Source organism: Silurus meridionalis, chromosome 29, assembly GCF_014805685.1.
Source record: "Silurus meridionalis isolate SWU-2019-XX chromosome 29, ASM1480568v1, whole genome shotgun sequence".
Classification (NCBI taxonomy): domain Eukaryota; kingdom Metazoa; phylum Chordata; class Actinopteri; order Siluriformes; family Siluridae; genus Silurus; species Silurus meridionalis.
Window position 1 is genome coordinate 2,527,473 of NC_060912.1, and position 15,555 is coordinate 2,543,027.

The following is a 15,555-nucleotide window of genomic DNA, read 5'->3' on the forward strand; positions in this document are numbered from 1 at the left end:
TCTTTCTTTCTTTCTTTCTTTCTTTCTCTTTCTTTCTTTCTTTCTTTCTTTCTTTCTTTCTTTCTTTTCTTTCTTTCTTTCTTTCTTTCTTTCTTTCCTTTTCTCTCTTTCTCTCTTTCTTTCTTTCTTTCCTTCTTTCTTTCTTTCTTTCCTTTTTCCTTTTTCCTTCTTTCTTTCTTTCTTTCTTTCTTTCTTTCTTTCTTTCTTTCTTTCTTTCTTTCTTTCTTTCTTTCTTTCTTTCTTTCTTTCTTGTCTTCCCTTTTTCTCTCTTTCTTTCTTTCTTGTCTTCCTTCCGCTCTCTCTTTTGTATTGGGACACCTATTGGGGCCAGGTGTAATTCTCGAAGTTTTTATATGAGGTATTGGGATGAACTCGAACAGCCACACCAAATCCATAAAAATATGATTTGCACGGGTTAAAGTAGAAGATTTTAAGTGGGCTGCTATAAAGCTCTGACCTCAACCCTACTGAACACCTTTGGGATGAATTGGACTGCTGACTCTAAAATCTTGTGGAACAGAGAAGAATGAAGGTTATCATAAGCGCAAGTGGGGACTAAATGTGGAAAGGGATGTTCAAAAAACACATACAAACCCTGTATATGTCTATACAGTGTATAGTGCATATATAAGATTTTTTTCTCTAGCCATGGACGTCAGAATCACTTTGGTGTTTTTAGTATTCAGGATAGTTAACACTGTCCACATCTTTAATGCCGGTCAGCATGTATTTCATGGTGGTTAGTACCAGGCTTGATGGGGAACCTGCTAATCACCCGAGTTTACAGTGAATAGTAAGAAAAGAGTCCATGGAGCGTCATTTCTACAGCCGGAAACACTGTAGAGACCAGAATTGTTTAAACTGACAAAAAAACAGTGGTAAGTCAAATAAGTATACTTTTAACTTTCTGTGCTGCTGAAATTCGTGATTTGTTCCCCTTCGGAATGAATAAAGTGATCCGTCTATCTGTCTTTCTCTATGAATTCTTGTGTGTGTGTGTGTGTGTGTGTGTGTGTGTGTGTCTGCCTGTCTTTCTAGTATTTTTTTTCTGCTTGTCTATATTTCTGCCCATCTGCCTGCCCCCCTCTCTCTCTCTCTCTCTCTCTCTCTCTCTCTCTCTCTCTCTGTCTCTGTCTCTCTGGCCTGTCTTTCATTCTTTTTTTTTTTTGACAGTCATTCTGTTTGTCTGTCTATCTTTCTTACTTTCTTTCACTCTTAGTCCTTATCTTTCTTTCATTCTTTCTTTCTTATTTTTTTTACTAATTGTCAATCTTTCTTTTTTACTACTTGCCTTTCTTTCTTTTTCTTACTACTTGGCTTTCTATCTTTTTTTTATACTTGCCTTTCTTTCTTTCTTTTTAATACTTGCCTTCCTTTCTTTCTTTTTAATATTTGCCTTCCTTTTCTTTTTTAATACTTGCCTTCCTTTCTTTCTTTTTAATACTTGTCTTCCTTTTCTTTCTTTCTTTCTTTCACTACTTGCCTTACTATATTTTTTTCTCTTTTTGTTTGCCTGCCTTTCTGTCTGTCTACTTGTCTGTTTGTCCTTCTGGCCTGTCTGCCTGCCAGTCTGTCTAACTGCCTGCTTTTGTCTGTATGTCTGCCTGTCTGTCCATCCCTGGTTGTCTCTCTGTCTTTCTTTGACTTTCATTCCGTTTCTGTTTCTGTCTGCTTGCATTTTTGGAACGTCTGTCTATCTGTCTATTCGCCCCCCTTTATGTCTTTTAAGTCTGTGTCTTTTTGTCTGTCTGGATTTCTCTCCATTAGTCAGTCTGTCTGTCTGTCTGTCTTTCTGTCTGTCTGTCTGTCATTTTTATGTGGTGAAAAAGCAGTAGAATTTTTGTTTTTGTATTTGTTTTTGTCTGTCACACACTAAACAATCTTTTACACGGCACTAAATCTGCAAAATGACGAACCATCCTGCTTCCTTTTCCCCTCCCGATACACCCCCCCTCCTGTCTCACACAGGGACCCCGCACATTTAGGGTCATTTCATGTTAATTCTCATTGCAGTATTTCTGATGAGAGCAAAAATAAAAGAGCTACAATACAATACATTCTATTGAGAAGTTTTCCAGGTGCACCGCAATCAAATGCTTCTGAATGGCAAATGGTGCTGTAATAAATGAATGTGTTGTGTTGTGTGCTGTAAAGAGAGAACACACCGAATACAAGCAGTCGGACAAATACACCATATTTTCATTAAAAGAAAACATCTCTTTAAACAAATCTCATGGTTTTATCAATCACATTTTCCTTAGTGTTTATAAACACAACCGTACATAGAAATGCAACATTTAAAGTATTATATTAGTCCTTAAAACAAGCATTACACCACCTGCAATACACAATGTACACTGGGACCAAAAATTTGTGGACACTTGACCATAAAATCTCATTCCATATTTTATCCCCATTTGCTTTAATAGCAATCTCCATTGGTCTTATTACATTCTGGAGAGGTTTAATGCAGTCAGCATTCCAATTCATAACAAAGGTCTTGAGTAGAGGTTGAGATCAGAGCTCTATAGCAGACCAATCAGAATCCATCATTCAGGCCCAACTAAACTGGAACTGGCTTTGTCATGGTGGAACCGATTTGGGTCTCGTAGTTCAAGTGAAGGGAAAATTCCTTGCTAGACCTACAATACCATTGGGGGAGTTATAACAACAAATAGGGATGAAATGTGGAATGGAGGGATGGACAGATCTCTTTATGTGATCTCGGTCCCATATCAGTAGAACAGACCAAAAATAAAGATCTCAGGTTTGGGGAAAAATCTGTCCTACAGACGTAATGGTTGCCCCCTGAGAAGATCCGAACCAGGTGTTGATTTTACTCTAGGAGACATTTGGTTTTAAGATAACCTCCTGTTCCAAGATAGGGTTTGCAAGCTTTTATTACTTTTAATTTACCAGTGATGGTTTGAGTATTTCAGGAAACACTCAGGGAAGCGTTCTGTAGTCAGAACGTCCCACACAGTCTCGGTGGGTCTTTATTTCCAGGTGCAGTGACTAACAAATCTTTTGTAAACTGCATTGCTCAAGTATTAGGTTTCATGCTGATCATGTTGTGTAACTTACTTCAAATGTTTTAGATTCGACATTTGTTAACGGATTATTGTCTGGCAAATTAATGTCTTTAATAATTCTTGATTAACTCATGAAGGCTCATGAATGGATGGAGCATGGAGGGATCTTTGGATCTTCACTGACTTATAAGTTATAACTAAGTGACTTAATCAATTATTCATTATGCATGAGCAAGCATTGACGCAAGCTACTTAAAGAATATAAGTTTGCCGTTATACCATCTGACCAAGATTCAGACTCGCCAATGTGCCTCCGTGAGCAGGTATAATTGGCCCAGCACAAGTCTCTAAGTGTCTCCGGGTCCATAATCAATGATTAATTGAAAAGACAGAATGTTTAGAATAATCTATTAAAATTAAAGAATAAATACAACTAATGAGGTGATCAGCTTGAATTAGACATTTAAGTTAAATCTTTATTATAAATTGGAGTCAGATGAGAGATAAAAAATTGGATTTGTGCAATAAATTGATGTCTATTTCTATAATCTTTTACAGCAGCGCAAGACAAACCTTCACCCACACCAGTTGATTCCGTCGTTGGGGCATTGGGTGGGCACCCTTACAGTTCCTTCTCAGAATAATTAGCATATCTGCCCTTTCTTCGCATATTTGAGCTTAAAAGACGAGCGCAATGTTAGACATGATACAATGCTCCTAGAAAAAAAAGAGAGGTTTGAGAGCCTTGCATAAGGGGTCAACTGTGGCAACTTGGTAGTGCTGGGGCTTAAACCACCTGACTTTTTAACCAATAATTCCTGAGACCAAGATACACACCATGAGGCTCAAAATCTTTCCAGACAAAGTCTAAAATCTAATCTAATCCAGATTCATAACCATTGGACTTCCATTACTTGTTGATTTATGCTTCTTGATTATTCAATTAAGTTTTATTTGTAGAGTGTTTTTAACAATTGTCCTAAAGCAGCTTTACAGAGACGGCGACTATTTTAATGATGGGTTTTGTCTCGATCGTATGTTGGACTTTCGGCATTGACGTTATTGACCACTGTCTGCCCTCTGACCACGTCTTTGCCTACTGTTTTGGATTTTCCCACAACATCTCCTGCAAATGGATTCTAACCCAGTCTTCATTCAGTGACTACTATTATTATTATTATTACTACTTTTACTATATCAAGAATTATTTCTTCTTTAATCCACATACAAACCACTATAAGTAATAGCTTTCTGTGGAGCATTAAGGCTTTTTTTTCTCTTCATCAAAGCTGTGTTTTTCTTTTTTTTTTTTCTTAAGCTAAAAACACGGTTATATTTGCAAAATTTGTTCATTTGATCATTATTCCAAAAAAACTAACAAAATAAAACAAAAAAGAGTCAAGGTCATCCTTATTGAATTAACAGTTTAATTAACAGCCATCCTTATTAAGTCCTTATTTAAGTCTGAATCCACGAAGAAGTTTTCATTAACGTGCCGAGCGGCGTTTCCATTTTAATCACGGCGAGAACAATAAACTAGCGAGAACACGAAGAGAGAGTGTGCGAATGAAGAGAGAGGGAGAGAAATAATGAATTTCTTGTGATGGACACAAAGAAATGGCTGCAGGATTTTTTATGTATATTGAACAAAAAAATAAATAAAAAATTGTGCCAGACCACAACAGATTTAGAAACCCAATATAGAACAAACACGACTATGGGTTTCAATCCCACTTTTAGATTTTCTCTCTCCTCCTGTCACTTGTTTCCAGTGCAAAACAGAGTGGCTAATCCAATCAGATGGCTCGAAACGCCCTACCGTATTGCACCTGTACCCCAGTGGATAGAGAGTGATCTTGCAGATTAAATGCGGCCAAAGCGAGCAGAGAATGGATTCAGCCAATTCAACAAGACGTTCGGTCTCATCTTGCGGGCCTGAGCCCCACTTTTCCTGTCATTTAATGCACTTTTACACACACACATTTGCACTTGAGCACTAAACAAGATGTCTGAGAATAAAACTGGAAAAGACACACAGTTCCTGCTGTTCTGGTGCTTTGAGAATAACAAAAAATGGACTCCATAGAGGTAAAATAGGTTTAAATGCCTAAGCACACCTTATAAAAGTAAAACTATTGGGACACCTGACCTTTCCAGGAATATATGGTTCTTTCCAAGAGTGTTACCACAAAGCATGGCATTCAATTTTCCCTTTCGCTTTGCCCCGGTGCACAAAGCCAGCTCCGTGAAGAGATGGTTTCAATGGGTTGGAGTGGAAGATCTTGAGAGGCCTGGTATCAAGCTCAATAACCCTATTGAAAAGCTTTTCAATGAATTACAACACTGACTGGATGCCAGATCTTCTCTTCTACATCAGTACAGTATGAGCGCAACTCTCCACAAGCAGAAGTGTAAAGATCCATGTAGTTGAGTTGAAGTAGAGATACACTCTAAAATATTACTCCAGGAAAAGTATTTCCTTTAAACTTTCACTTGAGTAAAAGTACAAAAGTATTTGCGTTCAAATGTACTTAAGAATCCAAAGTACTAAGATTTATTATGGATATAATGTTCCTATTTATATTTTTGTCATCACTGTTTATGTGAAAAGACTCCAATGTGACTCTCAACACAACGATTTATTAATAGAAGGATATGTTGAGCCTCAATGATATTTTGCAGAGGTGCAATTGATAAGTTATTGTCAATTAAGATGTAATGGAATAAAAAAATACATCTAAATCCTAAAAGTTGTTGCATATACCTATAATACTCACTAAAACTAGGAAGTAGCCAAAAACAAATTAATAAAGCACAGTAACAAAGTACGTTTATGCAAACACTTTACTTCGAGTGGAATCTTCCCAAGAGTATTTACCATATCAGGTTATATAACCTCTATATATCCTCTATATTTGTGCGGATAGTAAACTTATTTTCCCAAGCCGAGGATCTAAACACTCAAAACATTCTTTTTTAATGTTCCTGATCATGACAAGCCTCCCAGGCCATAATCCTGAAAAATATTCCCGCAGCATGACGCTGCCATCACCATGCTTCACTGTAGGGATAGAATGAGTCAGATGATGGGCAGCGTCGGGTTTCCTGCCGATGTAACATCTGGCATTCAGGCCAAAGAGTTTAATCTTAAGTTGTGTTATTGCACAAAATTTTGCACAAAAAAGTTTCGAAATCAGTTTCTTGGTAGACGATAATGTTTAGACGTACACAGGCTTGTTTTGAAGATCAGACCATGACTGATGGGTGTAAAATACGGCTGGAAGTTTGATATTGCGGTGTTTGGTTTTGGTCTAAAAAACTTAGGTAATGATGTTGGTCTACACTAAACACCATCCATGCATCCATCCATCCCTCCATCCCTCTCAAATTCCTCATTTGTCTCAATTGATTGACAGACCAACCGATAACATACCCTACCCAATTGAATTGCAATTGTATGACCATAAGACAGTTTATAATATACTTCCTATTAACAGCTAGTAAGAACCAATAAGTGGACGAGATAAATTAGCTAATAAGCATGATTAGCCGGTGTCCCCAAGCTTTGATATAACGCTCTAAATCGAATAGACGCGTTTCTATTTTTTTTTTTACTCTTTTCAATCTTTCAGATGTTATTTTCCCCTCAATAGTAACCCATTTTCCTTCTTAATGTTGTTAGCTGATTGGCTGCAGCTAGCAACCAATGCAACTCATTCGACCTATTTTTGTTGGTAAATATTTTTTAGCATCAGCAAAAACGTAGCTTTTCGAACGCGTTCTCCAAAGTGGACCAAATTTGAGAATGGTTTGAGAACAAATGATTTCGATGATCGATCGAGCTTGCGTTATTAAACTGAACAACTTTTTTAACACCATGCCAGCTTCTATTTCTATATATTAATGGTGAAAGAAAGGATCACATCTAAATATAAAACTAAATAAATAAATAAATAAATAAATAAATGTTTTAAACCTTAGGATTCACTTGAAAAACCAACCAAAAGTATCAACAGAATAAAACAAGTTTCTCAAAGGGTTAAATGTATTACAGTCTTAATTACAACCAAACCGATTGCAATTTTATTGGACAGTCAGAGAGGGTGCTAGTCGGAGCCCGCAGCCAGCATCTGTAGCAAACTGCACAAGCTCAAATGTTTTCGTGTGGATTTGTTCCATAATAGTTGACGGATGAGAATAAATGGATTTGGTCGCAAATACGCTTGCAAGGACATTTACGAGACGGACTTTTCGAGAAAAGCTGGACACCGTTTCATGGGTTTCTTGCATTCTTTTGGTTTCTATAGCCGTGGTTGTATAGTGATGGTATAAAAAAAGTTGTGGATTGAGGCCTAGGGGTGTCTGCCACTGTAGACCTAATGTATCCAACCTTGCTTTTCGGATTGGTACTTGTTTTAGTTTCACAGTTTCTGTTCATGATTTAGTTCTGTTGTAATATTTTCAAATCACTAGACATTGACCTCTGCTGATTTTGGAGTATGACCCTGCATTGCTTTTTGAATGAGTCTACCTTGAGATATTAAAGATTTCAAATTTACAAACCTGATTTTGCATCCGAGCATCAGCCAATAAAGACAAACATTTGATAAGTATTATCGATTTTTTTTTTTTTTTTTTTTAAATATAAGCTCATACCTTTCCCTTATACAAGGAAAATGACATACATAAGCTAGTAGTTTGCCATATTGAACTATAAGCTACCACAGGACACCCAAAAACACCAAACCAAATCCTGCTTATCCACAACAATGCTCGTGTGTAACTCCACCAGTCTGCAAGCCATAGTGTAGCAAAGCCCAGAATCTGAGTGTGTTTGAGGGGGAAAAAAAAGGGCCAAGCACAGATGGTAAGTGTGTCTGCCAGCTCCATCACACTCACACCCACTGTTATGGCGAGGACAGGAGTGTAAGGCCTTCGTGGAGTTCTGCTGGCCTACTGCATTGCTGAGACACAAAAATATGTTCGTGTTTTCCTGTAGAAAGTTGTCTGCAGCTAATTCAATAGAAACAGGAGCTTCCATATGATGATTGGATTATTATTGTTGATACAAAAACAAAACCAACAACAAGACAAAATAAAATAGGCTGAGCACGCCTTTATCCATAAGCTGTTTTAGAATATTTGGGACTTTCCATGAATTCGGTCAGGATTTGCATCCAATTAAAAGCAGGTGGATGGAAACCCTGGTGCTGTGTCTATAAACCCATTCAATTTGGAGCACTGCCCGGCTGGACCCTGGCAAACTCCAACACAAGCCAACCAACTTTATTGCCTATTTCGCCCTATAAACGTGTGTATCTGCAGCAGAAAAACTGTTATGGATATTATGGTTCATTTCAAAGAAGCATGTTTACCCATGTAGCAACATGGTGGGTGAAACGGCGATTACTGGAAACACAAACACACACAAGACAGAAAATAAGAGCCAATCGAGTGTTCAATAGGGTTGAGGTCAAATCTCAACCAGCAGGCCACTCTTCAACTGCAACCCATGCACCTGGTTTTGAGCACAAAGGCATCGTCATGCTGGAAGAGGTTCGGGTCTCCTGGTTTAAGTGAATTTTTATGCCACCGCATCCATCCAAAGACGTCCTATGCAATTGCGTGCTTCGGGGGGAAGAACCACATATGGCTGGAAAAGTCATGTGACCCAAAATGTGTACGTTTCAGGTGCTTTTTTTTATCCTCAACACAGTGATAAAAAAAGTCAATCATCAACAGATGAATCCATCTCACTTTTTCATACTATTTTTAGTTACCTACATTTTAATTCATTTTTAGTGCAGTAACAAACATCAATACAATTTTTAAAGGTACATAAAAACAAAAAATATATATAAAATATAATAAAATAAATAAATACAATTTAAATAAAATAATTATTTCTTGGAGGATATTTCTAGTAAAATTTTCCAACCATATTCTTTTCTTCATTTTTTTTACTTTTTTTTTTTAATCGCTTCATAATTAATTATTTTAAATTACACTTTGTGTGTTTTGAATCAATTACAGTAAATTACAAAGTAAAAAAAACTACTGAAATATATTTTATATTTAATTTTTTATAAAAATGTGTGATTTGGTGTCCATTTAATTGCTCAATGATGCATTTTTACACAACACTGAGCGACTTGGTACAACATCGAATTTTTATTATTATTAATTGAATAATTAATTAATAAACAAATGTAAGAGATTAGGAGACAAATCCTTTATACGTCTTCTGATTACACGTTTCTGATCCTGGAACATGTAAAAAAAAATAAATTTTATTTTGCAATCATATTTATATATATATATATATATATATATATATATATATATATATATATATATATATATATATTTATTTTTTTCTCTCTTAAATGTCATGGACTAATCATTGTAAGTGTTTAATTACTTCTTGTATTGTGTATGGTTTCATACTGTATATGCTGTTTGTCTGTCTGTCTATCGCTCTATCAGACAACTATATTTGTAAGATTTGGTGTCCATTGAATTGCTTAATGCTGCATTTTCACAAAACAAGCTACTTAAAACAAAAATGTGCTTTAACCATTATTAAATAATAAATGGACGCAATAGAATAGGAGAGACATCCTCTACATCTCACCTGATTACCTGTTTCTAAGCCTGGAACATGCAAAGAAAGACCGGTCCGGTGCAGACATGGAGGCGTCGAAGATGAAATGCTTTGAAGCGCTCTTCATGTTCATGTTCAAAGTGTCTGGAGCGAGGATGGAGGTGTGAGCGACGCAGCAAATCTCAGATCCCAGACTGTGCATGTCCTTGAGAAAAAAAAAAAAGCAGATTCAAGAAGACTGCAAGGTGGGTTTTGTACAACTGTTTGCTTCAGACAATCAAAGAGAACGGCACAACATGCTAAAAAGAAAATCAACAGTGTTTTTTGGACCTGCTCCCGAATTCATTCATGGGTTTAAAAAGAAAAACAAATGAAGAAAACTAAGTATAAAATTCTTAAATATATAAAACACACCTTGTTTATAGTTGCTTGCATTATTATAACTTTTGTATGTATTGTTTCTTCTATTGTCCTTAGTTTATGTCATAGGCTGCTTGAGAGATTCACAGAGAAAGAATTTAACTGTATGGTGTAACAGTGTTTTTTTGTACATTTGACAAACTTTTGAAATTGAATTCTTTTCAAAAGCCCCATATGTCCTTAAAATTCACACAGAGCAACCCTGAGCCCCATCCCATCTTATCCTGCCCCATGTTCTACTAAATAGTCTGCAATCTCTGAACATGTTGTTCTAGTTTATATCACATTAAATAAATAGACCGACCTTCTCCACCTCTTTTTCCTGCAGCCGTACCACTCCACTGCCCTTCCTCTCATTCACACACATGTACTCTGTCTTACTCCTACTGACTTTCATTCCCTTTCTCTCCAGCGCATATCTCCACCTCTCCAGGCTCTTCTTCACCTGCTCCCTACTCTCACTACAAATCACAATATCATCCACAAACATCATACCTGTCTGAAGGAGTCTTCCTTCTTCAGTTTCCACCATCTAATTCTTTTTTTTTTCCTCAGTCTAGCTACACTGTCGCCTGCCAACACCTTACAATCCCTAATCTCTTTCAGGTTGCATCTACTCCATAGAATGGAGTCCATGTGTGTGCACCTTCCTCCACTCTTAAACATCACCCTATGGTCCTCCTTCTTCTTAAAATACATATTTAGGACTGCCATTTCCATCCCTTTAGCAAAATCTACCACCATCTGCCCTTCCACGTTCATCTCCTTAAAGCCGTACCTACCCATCATCACCTCTGTTCCCCTCACCAACATGCCCATTAAAACCTGCCCCATATCACTAATCTTTCATTCCTAGGTACACCATCTACCACTTCAGTTAACTCAGTCAAGAATTTATCTTTCTCCTCCATCTTACAGCCTACTTGTGGAGCAAAGGCACTGATGACATTTTTTATCACCCCTTCAACTTCCAGCTTCACGTTCATCACTCCATCGGAAACTCTCTTCACCTCCACTACACTCTTCCCTTAGGATCACACATCATTTCTCTTTCCATCCACACCATGATGGAACAGTTTAAACCCACCCCAATGTCCCTGGCCTTACTCCTCTTTTACTGAACACATAACATATCTACCTTTTTCCTCTCCATCATATCAGTTCCCTCTCTCCCTTTACCAGTCATAGTGCAAACATTTATAGTGCCCACCCAAACCTCCACTTTCCTACACTTCTTCATTTCCTGCTAGCTCTGTAGATGTCTTCCTTCTCTCCTTCTCCTCCTTCGGCAAACAGTAGCCCGATTTCTATCGGTACCATGTTGGGTAACGATACCTGTGGCGGTCGTTTGAACCCAGGCCTCGACCAATCCGGGATAAAATTCAGATTTGTGATCTGCATGTTTGATTTGGCGCATGTTTTACACTGGATGCCCTTCCTAACGCAACCCTCCCCATTTATCTGGGTTTGGAACCTGCACCAAGAGTGCAATGGCTTGTGCAACCCTAATGGATGGGCTGCAATACCAAATACGATCGATGGCGTAAAAGTGCAGCACATTTCCATTCGAATCCTAACCTAAAAGTAATCCTGGTCAGGTGACTTTCTAACAATCGAGTGCTCCTTTGCATGAGCACAAAACTCAGAATACGTTCTTATAATAGGTTTAAAAATCCATTGAGAGTTGTTGCTTAGCCACTGTTATGGATACATAACAGTTTATATTTATTTCAGACCCTCCTACAAATGAATTTTAGCACCTCGAAATCTACTCCAGATCATGGCCAGACTACCGAACTGGAACAAATGACCTTTCTAGATTCCAGCCATGAAATTTAATGTGACTGCAGGTTGCTGCGCCATCCAATCAAAGGCCATACCTTTTTCCACACTTCATCATAATCTTCGATCAGCTATCATGCCGCCAATTAGGCTGATGGCTCCTGCGCTAAAACTCCTGCTCTAAAATATAACCCAAAACCGAGCTGTTCTATCAAAAGCCCTAATCTCTAAATGAACTTTAATTAAAGCAGTAATGGTGCACAGTTTAAAGGAAGCAACACGAGCAAAACTGCCTTAATCTGTTTTAATTACCTGACTCGCAGATTATTAATTATGCAATTCGAGTTCATTTCTTCGTTCGACGTGACGACCGAATCAGATCTGTCTTGCGAGACCGGGAGGAAGGGGGGAGAAACTAATTTTATTCTCCACACCTGAATTCACGATATGTCTATACAAACAAACGCACACGTTAGCTCGTTCGCTGCCCAAATATCTTTTTTTTTCTGTCTCTACATTTATCACATGGTTGACTCCGGTCGTTTCATTTACCGTCCATGCCATTTAAAACGCGTTTAGAGATCACATCTGTTCAGCTGTCTGCTACAGCAAACTAATGATTGATTTCATTGTATGCTGGAGTGGGACACCAAGGAACCAGTGTAGGCAGGTGTTCCAGTCTGCACAGGAAGCTCCAGGAAACTCCTGGCAGCTCCAGGAAGCTCCTCGAAAAACTTCAGGTGGCTACCTGAGGTTGTCCTCTTCAATTTGGTATTTATGGGATGACATTTGGAGTGTTGTTACCAGTCTCAATAAATACAACAGGTTACCTGGTCAATTACACACATTAACATCTAATGTAATAAGGGAGACAGAACACAAATAGTTATTGTATGCTGTACATATGCAAATCATAATGTACAAACAATATTTTAACACTTTGTAAAACAACTTGGGGATTGCTGATTGAGACGCAAAATTAAAACCTTTAACGCGACACAAGTTTGATCATGATGTCCTTTCTTTATTTAGATAAAATAAGATTTTACTTCAGCAAAAAATCAATCAATCAAAAACATTTGTTTTGAGAATTCAGTAAATCAGTAAAACAAGCACCAAAATCCACCAGGATCCAGCAATTTAAACTGTGTGGGTGTGTGTATGTACATACACACACACACACACACACACACACACACACACACACACGAATTTTGTATTCATGCTCTATATTGTGTTTGGTTTCAATAATAATAATAAACATACATTTGCATAACGCATCTATATTTGTCCATACCCATGATAATGAAAATATTAAAAACCTGAAAAGTATTCATTAAAGATACATTTACAACAGATATGCGATTAAATTGTGATTAGTCATGAGTTGACAATCATGTTATTAATTGCATTAAAATATTTTAATTGATTGACAGCCCTAATATACATACATTTGCATATATACATATATACACATATGTGCACAATTCTTGAAAATAACTTGGAAAAAACAAACGTAGCTAGATTTATTGTATTTTTAAATAAAAACTAATTATTAAAAAAGAAAAAATGTGATGGACATAAATGAACTACATATGCTAGTGCTACAAGCTTGACAGAGGATGCTGCAGAGAACATTTTTAGCTAGTCTGAAGGTCCGTCTTCAAATATCGACTTTGGACTTCTATTAGTGATCCTGTCCCTTTTTTCTTTTCTAACCTGACTGATTTATCCTGAAGTCCTGCCCCTACATGGAGTCCTTTTCGATTGGAGAGCACTCGCTGTAACTGAGGATGGTTCCACATGAACAGTCTAAAGATCCATGAGGTTAGTGAGGAGGGTTAAACTCAGCAAAAAATGCAGATGCATTTGGACTGTAATTATATAAACAGATCGCCATAATGACTACAATCACAATGAACAGCTTTACACTTTTGAGTGTTCCCTTTGAGCATGGTTCCTCTGATGGTTTCTTCTTTATACTATCTAAGGGAGTTTTTCATTAGCAACGACATAAGTAATGGAGAGTGTGTTACTGCAAGAGTGAAAGGGAAAGTTTATAGGACTGTGGTGAGACCTGAGATGTTGTATGGATTAGAGACAGTGGCACTGAGTAAAAGACAGGAGGTGGAGCTGGAGGTAGCAGAGCTGAAGATGTTGAGGTTTTCGTTGGGAGTGACGACGATGGACAGGATTTAAAATAAGTTAATCAGAGGGACAGAGCATGTAGGACGTTTTGTAGACAAGGTGAGGGAGATTGAGATGGTTTGGACATGTGCAGAGGAGGACATGGAGTATATCAGTAAGAGAATGCTGAGGATGGAGACACCAGGAAGGAGGAAAAGAGGAAGACCAAGGAGGAGGTTTATGAATGTGGTGAATGAAGACATGCAGGTAGTTGGTTTGAAAGAGGCAGATGTAGAGGACAGGGGGTATGGAGACGGATGGTCCGCTGAGCGACCACTAATAGGAGCAGCCGAACGAAGAAAATTTAACCCAGCAGGATTTCTATTTAAAATTGTTTAAAAAAATACTGAATCGTTAATTTTTTTCTTCTTACTGTACTTGCTCAACAGTTTCACTTTTAATGTCCATAGCCTTTTTATTTATTTTCTGCACATATATTTACATTTAATCTGCATTTATTAATTCTAGCTGGTAGGTCAGTGGTTTAGGCATTGCAATAGAAGGTCACATATGTTCAAATCCCAGCACCACCAAGCTGCCATTGGCAAGACCCAAAGCTGTAATTGGCTCTGGATAAGAGTGTCTGCCAAATGCTATAAATGTAAAAGTAATATTTGCACTTCTGGTAGACATGTACTTTGTTGCTATGTACCTGCATACGCAATGACAATAAAGCTGTATCTATGGTGATCTATTTAGATTTAAGCTTTACAATGAAAAGAGATTATGAATTAAAACCCTGGTCTACCTCTCAAATCACTTTCCTATTGATTTACATGCACCAAAGAGAATGCAACTGCAAATATTCTCAATAAAACTCACCAAATCTGATGGAAAAAAAAGAAAAAAACTGCAGCCACCATACAAGATGAACATGAGACAAAGATCTTTGTGAAAGGCATGTGCTAATCCAGGTGCCAAGGAATAGGTGTGAGGGATTAGTGACATGTGACAGTCATTTGATGGTGGAGAGGCTGATGGGAATCGTAGTCCAGGGCCAGTTTTGATATTATTTATCTATGTTAAAGAAATGATCCGATTTTTGTTCTGGAATTTGAAGTCCCTATGATAAGTCTTTGTTAGTTTATATCTAATGAGTGGAAACAGTAGAAAGGAAACACTCGATGAGATGGTATGAGGAAGAGTCAGATTTGAAAAGAAACCTGTGCTCATCCGGGTGTGTCCTGACGTGTCCTTTATGTCCTTTAATTATAGTTTGATCATGGTTGATGTTATTTAACAGTCAGATTTAACAGGCAATTGAATCTTACAGCACTATGGCAACCAGAAATACAGTTTGGCTGGTGGATACTGCCTTCCCGACCAATTTGCCCACTCAGATAAGAGAAATGGTGGCTTTAACACTCCTAAAAGCTCATATGGTTGTCTTTATCTTTTGCTGATCAATGCAAAAAAAAAAAAAGATTCTGGAATTTGCTAGAAGTCACATGGCAAAAAGAAGGGAACCCAATTGAAAGTGATATTTGATGCAAAAAGATATATGAGAAATACAAAAGTCGACTGATTATT

The 15,555-nt window shown here is 37.4% G+C and overlaps 1 long non-coding RNA gene across 1 annotated transcript; it reads right to left on the reverse strand.

Annotated features, from left to right (window-relative positions):
* Nucleotides 1–9,184: 9,184 nt before the first annotated feature.
* On the reverse strand, nucleotides 9,185–14,978 carry LOC124382083. Its single transcript, XR_006924974.1, has 3 exons — nucleotides 14,848–14,978; nucleotides 9,667–9,841; nucleotides 9,185–9,296 (listed from the first exon to the last, which is right to left on the reverse strand). It is a non-coding gene; the product is annotated as an uncharacterized LOC124382083 (long non-coding RNA).
* Nucleotides 14,979–15,555: the final 577 nt, after the last annotated feature.